A 12,546-nucleotide genomic window follows, 5' to 3' on the forward strand; every position below is an offset into this window, starting at 1 on the left:
GAATGACTTATTCTAACCCTTGAAGCTGAATGCCTGCGGCGATAAACCACAATACACCCCCCCACCATCGGTGTTCCAGAAAAACCTAATCGTGGGCGCGAGTTAAGACGTCCGACTTGCGTTTTGGGCCTGGCGTGCACGCCACGTCATTATTGAATCGTATAAAATGATGATTAAAGATCGCTCGCGGTCGACGTGCCCTTCGACGCTAATAAATCACAAGTCCCCGCTACCGGTTTCATAAATATTTTGCAAAAACTAGTCATTGCAATGTCCTCCGTCACGCTAAATTATAGTCTTGAGCGCCGAAAAGCAATGCGTTATTCGTTATGCTGCTTTATTACTAACACGTGCTAATAGCAGCCGGGTGATTCATGAAAAATGTCCCAAGCAAAACCCGGTTTATTACGCGCACACCCTTTGTTACTAATTAAGTCTTCTAAATATATACGCGTTCGCCATTTTAACGTTTCGGTGATATATTGCGACACCAACGATGCGTTTCTGATGTGCGTTTTAGCGTCCAGAATTCCGATTTTGGATTAAATAATATATAATATATATAATTTCGAACTAGATTGCAATGACGTGCTTCCAAATGGTAACAAATAAATTCTGCGGCATATTGTGGAGAATTTTCGTGATTTCGCTCTTTTTAAAAGATAAATTATGTTGAACTTTTATTTTAGTCATCGAAGATTGCTACAGGCTAGATTTACCCTAGATCAGAAAATTGCTTTTACTTAAATACCTAAGTTTAATCCAGCAAGTTTCATCTCCTCTATATTCCAGCTCACGTCTCGTCTTTAATTCTCATCCTTCTAAACACAAATAGTGCATGCCCCAGCAAAACACTAAAAAAAGGATAAAAAGCATGTTTATACGAGGGCTACCTTTTATATTTCGGGATTGGTAATAAAAAACTATATGCTACCAATAAATATGACTTCATCCTGATGATCAATACACTTTTGCATTCGATAAAACCAATCATCAAAGCACCTTTCCCACATCGAGTCGGGCACCACCAAAACATGCTTTTGAAAAGCATCAATCGCTTCATCTGGTGTCAAAAATCGTTGCCCACGTAATTTATTCTTAATGAATAGGAATAAAAAGAAGTCATTAATTGCTAAATCAGGACTATATGGTGAATGACTCATCATATCAACGTTTTAATTGCTCAAAAAGTTCTTTTTTTCCGTTAATCGGTGAGTGCTAGCATTGTCGTCGTGGAAAGTGATTCGTCTTCGGCGATTGGTTTTTCTAATTTCTTCGAAGAATTCCGGTAAACAAATGGTTTATACCATTCAGAATTGGCTGTTTTACCTTTCACCAAAAGAAACAGTTACAACGTGGCCAGTTTTCCTGAAAAAACAGGCAATCACTTGTTTCGAGGTGCTTCGCGCACGAATAACTTTTGAGGGCTTTGTCTCATTCTGAAAGACCCACACAGTCGACTACTACTTACTTTCAGGTTCATACGCATAGATCCATGATTCTTCACCATATCATAGAAGTGTTTGGAAGCACCGCGATCGTATTTTTTTAGCATTTCCTTCGACCAATCAACACGAACCTTTGTTTGAGCTGATGTCAAATTGTGTGGAACCAATTTTTTTAGCGGCCCATTGTTCATGCAAAATTGTATGTATGCTGGTATCACGAATGCCCAAAGATACTTCAATCTCATGGTAAGTCACATGACGGTCCTGCAAAATCAGTTTCCTCACTGAATCAATGTTTTCTTGGACAATCACGGATTTTGGGCGACCTTCACGAATTTTTTTAAATTTATCACAAAAAACACAAACAATGCTCTTTCGGCAAAACCTAACTGAGTAAACCTAACCTCAAAATGTCAAACTTCCCTATAAAAACGATGGCAGGACTAGTTAAATCAGTTTTAGGAATATTTATCGGTACTCAGCTATTGTACAATTTTTGCACTTTGCACAAGTGGATTTTACTGCACATATTTGGGGGCAATCAGATGTTTTCGGAGATATTTCCCACGCTTTGAATTTTGACATTTGTCAATTCTGACGGTCATGTCAGTGAATATATTCGTGCTGTTTTAGGAAAATGTCCCCAAAAACTAACGGTCGTAGAAAAAGTATATTTTCTACGTAATTGTTAGAATTGACAAACGTCAAAATTCAAACCGTGCCAAAAATCTCTGAAAACATCCGATTGCTTCCAAATCCGCGAGGTAAAATCCCGGAAATGTCCAAATGACCCTGATTCCTGGGAAACGAAACTGACTTGGTAAAGTGATGTTTCCCGCACGGTAGATCGGTGTGTAATTAGGTATTTTACAGTCGTTCCACCCTCCATAGAGCTGTTTGTAAAATGGGATTTAAGTACCGCAAAATAGATAACTGGCAAGTAGTAATGGAATCGCAAAGATTACGCACTTGGACCTTAAATAATAATATTAATAATAAAGTTTATTTCCATTGACTTTCAACAAAAGTATCGGATAATGTCAACAAGTAAAAAAAAATACATTAGAACACTGAAATACAAACTTTAAAAACAGATTCATACCAACATACATCAACAACAAAAAAGAAAAAAAAAACACACAAAGTATACCACGCTGAGAAATCAGCATTACTGCATATAAAGTATTCATCGAAATAATAAAAGAATTCTTATTCAAAATGATCTTTAATTTTGGCGTAAATAAATGGACAGGCAATATATGTTTGACGGACAAAGGCAACTTATTATATAGTTTTATTGGTAAAATCATAGGGCTGTTTTTGGCTAACTTATGAATTGGCACCTGCAAATTAAGATTAGCTTTTTAATTGTTATCTCCATCAATTCTGATCATGCACTAATTAGATAGATTACCCTTTATGTAAATTATGCTATTTAATATCAAGAGGGAAACGTTTTAATATATTTAATTTTTGGAGCAATACATTTTTGTTGGACAAGGACTTCACTAGCTCACATGCGATTATTTGGCTGAACAGGCTGGGCTGTTTTATGTCTTCCTCCATATGATTTTGTAACTCCATAAAGCATTTTTGGAATCAAGTACGATCAAATGCCATAGCAGAAAGTTTTACTCGTATCTTAAGTCCCAGTAATGTAAATTTGATAAAAAATGTACAGTACAGTACATTATAAATATTGATGACTCTTTCTCAATTCTATACAAAACAACATTAACCCTGTTATGACGACGCTGGTAGCGAAACAGACATTTAGACATTTAGTGAAAAAAATTATTTATGTGTATATATTAATGTCACTGTTTTTTAGGTTAATTTAATAAGATTACACAAAAATATATGTTATTACCAAAACCTTTATAAGTCCTAATGCTCGGTCCTTTAGTATCTACCGGATCCGAATCTTATTGCCGTCGGCAGGTAACTTCCATAATTGCGACCAAAAGCCAGCACGATGAAGTTGAAACGTTTATGCAAACCAAATGTTTTTTTATAAAGCAAAGAACTCTTTCTGCCAGCAAGGTATCTAAATCAACCTACTATAGGATTCGAAAAGAGTAAAAAAAGTGAATGTAGAGTATGTGGAAAACCAGGGTTTTGCAGGTGGAAAAAACAGAAGATAGACGTAAACTAAATATCACAGTTTAAATAACAACAAAAAATGTTCAGATTTTCACAGTTTTCAAAGATTTATGCCTTTAAGAATACCTCATTTTGTTAGTCTCCATAGTTTGGTCCATTTAGTTAGTCTTAAAAGCAAATACCACATAATTAACAAAATTATAACGTACCAATTGTTTGAGGAACTGATGAAAGCCTACTTTAATTTTATAAAAGAATAACTGGAAATCAAAACCTACTTTAACATTATATGTTAGAAAACTAACTTAAAAGTAAAATAGCATATCTAGAAGTATACTTCTGTTTAAAATAAAAATACCTCAATACTCAATATATTTATTGTCTTCAATTAACTAAAAAAATATAGTATTGACAACGTCATTTGGATATACAACAATATATGTTTTTTATTATACGCATATCAGCAAGTAAATGCATCATTAAAAACTAGGACAAATAAACGGTATAATCCAAAAGAAATGGCCAGTCTAAAATCTAGTTACGAAAGTAATCAATAAGAATGTCACCTAATAAAGTAAGATGACTATAGAAAACAACAAGAATAAACAAAATAATATTAAAAAAAAAGTTATATACAATAACAAGTCATTACAAAATCAGTTTGACTAAAAGGAAGTGTAGAATATAAAATACAACAATTATTAATAAAACAGAAGACGAAAAATCAAGCAGAAAGAATAAAATTACTGTTTAAAGCATAAAAAGATTTAAACATTAATGAGTTTCTGTTTATCAAACTTCATAAAAGCTTCAAACTCTGTTAGTGTGTAGAATGTATTCCTAGTGATTCGTACAAATTTGACTTAAAACTATTTTTTGATACATATAGTTTTAATTTATTTGGGCACATGTTGAATACGTAACTACCAAACTAACTAAGTTAATAAATAATTAATAATTAGTTTTCATGTACTTTTTATCAGAATCAAAATATTTTGATACAAAGAATATGCTGGTATTCTAAGGCCCATTCGTTCTGAAACATCCTGTATAGTTAATATTGTCACAAAAAGTTATACTATACCGGATGACACAAGAAAGTGGGAATACTCTATAACTTTCATACCGGTTGAGATGCAATTTCAAATTTGGAAGATTTATTGAGTACCCAATTTTTTGACAATATGTAATCAATGTTTGCACGTCCGGTTTGAGCGGAAATGACAGAAACTTTAGAATTTTAAATGGCACAACCTATATTTCTTGCATTTTTGGATTTAGGAGATCATTCTACTTAGGTTAGGTGCCAAAATGTTGCAAAAAATGTACCGCTTCTAAAAAGTTTTTGTTAGCACTAGGGTACTATTTGAAAAAACTAGGTTATCCTAGAAAATTAATAGTTCATTACACTAAATGATATTTGCCATTAGACAAGTAGAATCGGTTTACTAATTAATTGATTTTTTGTTTTTTTGGATTTCTATACTTTCATAAAGTTCTGTTTTTTTTTGGTGTTAGGTTCTGTTAGTAGGACTTTCACTTTTTGAAAATTAAATGTGTGTTTGGTTTGGTGTGGGTGTAAAGAGCTGTATTATTTTTTTTGTCATGTGTGTATTTTTGTGTATACTAGCTTGTTTGTCCTATATACACACTCTCACAATTAGAGCATTTAATTTCATATACTATATTACTTCTTTTTTCAACTGGAATTTTTGCTTTGAGATTAGTGAGGGAATATATTTTTTGTAAATTATAACATTTGTGTCCTATTTGAATTTTGTGTTCTTTGAAAATGGTTTGGAGTTTTTCTGAAAACCCAGGTATATATGGTAGTGATATATATTTGCTTTGCGGATTTTGATGTTGGTTTTTGTTTATGTTATTATAGAATTTGTTGATACATTTACTAAACACATAATCAATTAAAATGTTGCTAGAAGTGCACTTTTTGCTTTTTTTATTGCGTCTGTCAGCGAGACCTATTATGATGGATTTTTTTTTGGGCTAGGTGATGATTAGATTTGAAATTTAGAAAACGCGATGGTTTTCTTTCTTAGTATACCAACTTGTTCTTATTTCATTTTGTATGTGATGTAGGCATAGTTTTTTGGTTCTCAATTTCAAGCGTGAATTGTAATTTTTTGTGGAAATCATTGAAGGAGTTTAGTAATGTCTCTTTTTCTTTTTGGAACTGCTGTTATGATGTCAACATATCGATAAAAAAAGGTAAATTGAATTGAATGTATTTAATATTTTCTTCTAGATACTCCATAACAAGTTCTGTTGCTATGCTTGAAATTGACATACCCATTGCATAGTGGCAATCAGATATATCCCAATATAATGCAGCAATGAAGCAATAGCAGTTTTAGAAGTTGACATTTTATGTCTTGGATTGAGTTTTGAAGCACCTGCATGGCCAATGGTTGCAAATTCGTAATTTTAACAAAAAAACAGCGATATCTGGAAACTTCTTACCGCTTGGTGTGTTAGTATTGCAAAACTCTTTTGAAATCCAAGAGCTCCGTTTTGAATTCAATATAAGCGTTTGTTTTTGTCATCGCACCTGTCACATACGAGCCTAATAAATTTCGAGGAAGCTAATAAAAAAAATGCGGCCATCTCGTCGAGACATTTCCCATTGCCTCACCCCTCCCCCGTTTTTAATTTAAAGCGACAAACCAGAAAAAAGAGAGAGAATTTAAAATATTTTTATTAAAGCGCTCTAATTTAAATTTAATTCACTCCGCTTCTATATAACTTTCTTCCCCTCTGGCATACGTGTCGTCCCTGTTGACGGATTATATTTTCACATGTTTATACACGTGTTTTCACCGGCGCTCAGAAAAGGGACATTTTTTTTATGTCCGCAATACGTCGGAGCACGTATCGTAATTAAACTCGTTCAGGTTTGCGGAAGGAATTGACGAATTTTTTGGCGTTTGTTTTTAATTAATTACATGATTAAATGAAAGAATTTGAAGAAAACAATATTCCTAAAGAAACGGTCTTTATAAGTTGACTTTCTCGAAACTTTCGTGAAATATTATTTATTACTATTTATTACTATATTCTCATCAGCTTTTGAGGTGACTTGGTGTTCAAAAAAATTGCTAAGTGGAGTTTTCAACTTAATTCATTCATTTTTGGTGGACCGAAAAAACGACTGTTAAAAACGCAATTCCTCAATTCCAAAATCTAGAGCTAGGTATCTGGTGCCCTGTCTACCTTAAGATGTCGGCGATCATCATTGTGACACCGATCTGGAATCTATCACGAAGTCTAAAAAGGTCCACTGGCTGCAGACCGATTCACTGCCTTATATTACTTACCTTTTTCCATCCAATTCAAGGAGTTCCTCTGCATCTTTCTCTGGATAATAAGGCGGAGCACGAAGTACTTGGATTCTCTTTTAATGTACCCTAAATATTATGTTTTTCTAGTTTTTATAGTGTTCAAGAGTTTGCTGAGGGTGTTCATCATAGTAAATCCGTCTTGTTCGACGTATGCTTAACCCAAGGAATCTTCAGCATTCGGTAGTAACTCCATAGTTCAAGCCTATTACTCGTTAACGCCTTCAAATTTCGAAACCATATACCGACCGGACATAATATTTAAGGATTCTTTTCCGAATGACCAATTCTTTTTAGTCTGCTCTCTAAAAAGCGACGACGAGACCTTCCAGATTCTCTGCCATTAGTATTGTGTGCTCTCGCTTCAGCAGGCTGAGTTCCTAAACTACGGAAAACCGAGCCCAATGCTTTTTCAGAAATTATGGAACATATATTTTTTTTTAATTCGTATATTTTTTGTGTGAGTAGTCGCAAACAGAACAGTCTCTGAAACCAGTCTGCTGGTCACGCAGCTCGTTCCCCAAAGGCTTGTATATTCCGTTAAGTATTATTTTCAGCAGTAGCTTAAGAAAACGGCTCATCACGCTAATAAGTCTGAATTCACCAGATTTGCTCGCCTTGCTTTTTTGAAAAATTAAAAAAAAAATTGAAAAAGATTCGAGTCAGTGTTCCGGTATGTTCCGGTTGTCCGGTAACTTTAGTATTCGGCTTGCTATTTAGTCCAGCGCTGAAGCTTTCTTTGGCACAAAAAGTATATATTTTTCAATAAACTTCGTTCGAAAGAAAAGAATAAGTCAGAAAGGATCTTCAGCACATCCCATTACATTTCACCCACTAACCAGTACCTTACTCCTTTTTGTCTCAATATTTAACGTGATCTGGACATATTTTAAGAAAATACTGCCGTAAAAATGCCACATCTGAATGACGAGCATATAGCATGCAATCTGTGTATTATCATGATCATAACATTGAAATGCACATTAAAGAATTAAATTGAAATACAAGTTTCAATGATTCAGATGGTAATACTTGAAGTTTAAATACGGCCATTAATGTGTAGGTTTCCTATATAGATCCATTGTTTATATTTAATAGGATCTAGTTGTTTATCGGTTCCATTCCTGATGATGTAGTTATTGTCAACATATCGAAGCCAGACCCAAGGTGAGTTCGAAATCATTCCATATATATAATCGCTAAAACCTGAGAGAGACGGGAGTCTATATGTAGGCCATCTTTTGCGTAAAGCTTGAAAGTAAGAATTATGCAGACAGCACTTTGGTAGCGCAGTTCTGCCTGGAAATGTTGTTCCAATCCTCAATCTGGCTTCAACAATGCCTAACGATTCCTTCAAGGGCTCATTGGTGTGTAAACTTTCCACGTCAAAGCTATCAAACTTGTGAAGGAGTTTTTCTCACAAGTGTCTAAACGAATTGAAGGAGAAATCTAATCGAGTTGCGGGTTGCGGAATCCCGAGAACTCGAGATAGGTCTGAGTGGTACATTATCTTTGTGGATTTTTGGTTATCTCTAAAGACGTGGTGGATTACTAGGATGCGGACTTAACGAAGTATTATAGCATTGGTTTTTAGGCAGTACTCGATAGATTCTTTCTTCAATCATGCTAGTCATCAGAAAGTAGTCCGAGTAAGTGTCTCTTCGATTTTGTGGTCGTATTCCTGCACATCCATGATGACTTGTCACTGATGGCTGCTGCTTCCTTGGTTGTATTCGACGTCCTTTTTGTTCTCCAAAACAGTTTCCATCGCAGTTCCTCTATTTTACGTCCTTAAAGTTGTAACGTCTCTATAGAGCTTATAATGTTTTACATTGGCGTCTTTCGAGGAGCTAGGGCGAAGTTGTCCTTTGTTCAATATTTGCCGTTCAATGTTGGAAAGGTTTCTCAAAGAGACATTTATTGTTGTCAGTTTCATATATTGGTTCCTGTTTGTTGTTTTTCAGATTTGAGCAGCTTCCTTCCATGCTTTCTCTGAAGTCGTTTTCTTATTTTTGCCCAAGCCCTATCGATCTTCCTCCCAAGTTAGTTCCTTTATTTCCTCAAACCTCTGTTGGATATCATTTAAAGAAAAGATTGGTCGTGGTTTGGAATCCTATATAAATGATGTTTCTATTCCTTGCCGTAAATAAGAAGGTGATGTGGGCTTTCTTCTTGGTTCACTTGATCTTCGTCTTTTCGTAGCCACTGAAATTTTCGTTGTCGGGTGCAAACCGGGTCTCCAACGTTTGCTTGAAGGTGGCAGACAATGATTCAGTAGAAATGCTATGTTTGTATTGACTATCAGTACTCGTTATCAAGTCCAGACTAATTTTAATTCTGAGACTAGCAGGCTTATATATTAAAACCAGTCTGCACTTGATAATAAGTAGTGCTACATCTCTCCGAAATGTTGCGCAAACAAATCGACAATTTTTTAGTATTTCTCCGTCTACAACATTCAAGCACACAAATAATATATCACGTGATAACATTGACTAGCATAAAAATGAAATGTATCGTTTTATTTCATTCGATTTAGTTTTTCATTAGTTAAAAATGTTGATCTATCACTGAGAATTCATTTTACAATTCAATTTTTTGCATTAAACTTGATTCCGCTGACTTACCCGACAATTTTGGCTTGGATATAGCTTTTTTCGATTATTCAAAATTGACTTATTTGCAAGACAATTTTTTAGTCAATTAATTTCCAACTAAAAAACAGTTGAAGCTAGATGTTTACGTTCAATCAATTTGGAATCTCTCGCATAATTCAAAAACAGAAAAACCTACATTTGAAAATTCTGACAGTTTCACAATTTTAAGTTAGTTCTGACAACGCTGCGATGGTGAGAAAATTTTACAAATGTACACGACCAGGATAACAAATATCTCTCTGTCTCCAGGTACTTTTATAGGGCCATTGAGTTTGGAATATCATCTAGTTGAGAAATAATATAAAACTAATTATCATTTAACAATTTAAAGTTTTTGGATTCGGGGAAACAGCAATTTTGCATTTCCGTCTCGGCGACGAACAAAGAGCATTTCTGAGAACCGACTGGCGCAAATTAACAAACTCTCCTGCGTTTTGTGGCGCCCTTGAGGTCATTACACACCGAAGGTTAATATCTAAACCACTAATTATGTGCCAAATACAGCATGGTGAAATGAAGAGCAATCTCTCATCCATGGATGCGCACGGGTCGCGCCGTGTAAATGCGAATTACACGTCAGCATTATTCGACGAGGATCAGGAATGCCACCTGAGCAATTAGTCACGTGTCAGAACCTCTATTGACGTTGTTATTCTCCAAGGACATTTTTGAAACTGAAAACGTTTCTTGTCCAGCCGTGTTGTGATTACTGTGATTAAATGAACCATTTAATCCGACAAGATTTATACAGGGTGGCCGGTTTTTACAAAAATAGTTTTAATACAAAAATTGTTTCCAATAGAATGATCTTTAAGTTTGTTGTATTATTTCAATTGTCACTCAATTACACACAGGGTGGCCAAATAATTTTTCCTTTTTTGGCCCTATATCTTACCACTGCTCCAAAATGGTTTCGTAATATTTGCCGAAATGAACCTTTTAATCCGACAAGATTTATACAGGGTGGCCGGTTTAAGAGGGGCCTATGCCTCGTCTCGAAATCTGAGTTTTATAAAAATAGTTTTAATACAAAAATTGTTTCCAATAGAATGATCTTTAAGTTTGTTGTATTATTTCAATTGTTACTCAATTACACACAGGGTGGCCGAATAATTTTTCCTTTTTTGGCCCTATATCTTACCACTGCTCCAAAATGGTTTCGTAATATTTGCCGAAATGAACCTTTTAATCCGGCAAGATTTATACAGCGTGGCCGGTTTAAGACTGGCCTATGCCTCGTCTCGAAATCTGAGTTTTATAAAAATAGTTTTAATACAAAAATTGTTTCCAATAGTTGTTGTATTATTTCAATTGTCACTCAATTACACACAGGGCGGCGAAATAAGGATTCATTTTTTGGCCCTATATTTTATTACATCCTTAAATACCCCTTTAAAAGACGAATGCAATGATATATATATATATATATATATATATATATATATATATATATATATATATATTATATATATATATATATATATATATATATATATATATATATATATATATATATATATATATATATATATATATATATATATATATATATATATATATATATATATATATATATATATATATATATGTATATATATATACGTATATATATATATATATATATATATATATATATATATATATATATATATATATATATATATATATATATATATATACAGGGTTTTTCACTTAAAACTCCGCACGCCAATAAGTCCAAAACGAAAAGAAATATTTAATTTATGTAAAAAGTAGTCAAAGTGTGGGGTTAAGTAGATATTTCCCAAAGTTTAAAAAATTCGACGCCTGCAAAGAGCTGGGCGTCGCGACGCGTCGAAAAATTATTCGATTGCAGAGACTTTGGAAATACGCGCATACAAAAGTACATATTATTTAAAAACTTTTTTGTTATTTACTCAAACTTATTTACTTTACCCGTTTCTAAGTTATACCGATTTAAAGTAAACATTTCTTGATTAATAAAAAATGTGATTAACGCTTATTTTTACAAGTATAGTAAGTTGTTATTGCTGTATCAAAAAATTGTCACATTTTGTCACAAGAAATATCCAAATTTGTTCGGTTTAAAAAAAACTAAGAATTATTATGTGAAAATGGTGCAATTTAGCAATGAGGAAAAAGTAGACATGTTACTGGTGTTTGGAGAATCCAGATGCAATTGTAGAGAATCAAAAAGAGTTTACGCACGGCGTTATCCGCATAGAAGAGTCCCCGATGCAAAAACCTTTTCAAGTTTATGTAAAAACTTAAGAGAATATGGCAGCTTCATAAAACCTAAAAGAGATAGGAACAGGACGGCTACAAATGATGAAAATACTGCTGCTGTAATTCAGCAGGTTGATAATAACCCCAAGATATCCCTATCAGAGATAAAAGAAAATACCGGTGTTACCATAAGTTCTTCGTGGAGAATTCTACATAGAAACTCTTTTCACCCGTACAAAAGTAAACTAGTTCATAAACTAGAACCAGGCGATTATGCTAGAAGAATGTATTTCTTAGCGACATTGTCCGATTTGTATAGCCAAGATGCAAATTTTCTCTCGAAAATTTTATGGAGCGACGAAAGTCGATTTCAAAATAATGGAATCGTTAATAGACACAACTGTCGTTTTTGGTCCGAAAACCATCCTCGTTGGATTACAGAAAGAGGTAACCAACGAATTTTTAGTATCAATGTTTGGTGCGGCATATTAAATGGATTCCTTATTGGACCTTACTTTTACGAAGGAACTTTAAATGCTATTTAAGATTTCTTCAAACTACACTTCCGGAACTATTAGAAGAAGTGCCTCTTGACACTAGAATGAATATGTGGCTACAGCAGGATGGAGCGCCTGCACATAATGCCCAAATAGTAACGAGGTATTTGAACCGAGAATATCCCAATAGATGGTTTGGTACTAATGGACCGGTAAGGTGGCCAGCGAGGTCCCCGGACATTACACCACCAGATTATTTTCT

This window comes from Cylas formicarius, unplaced genomic scaffold, assembly GCF_029955315.1.
Source record: "Cylas formicarius isolate icCylForm1 unplaced genomic scaffold, icCylForm1.1 PGA_scaffold_10__41_contigs__length_53128322, whole genome shotgun sequence".
NCBI classification, from domain to species: Eukaryota; Metazoa; Arthropoda; class Insecta; order Coleoptera; family Brentidae; genus Cylas; species Cylas formicarius.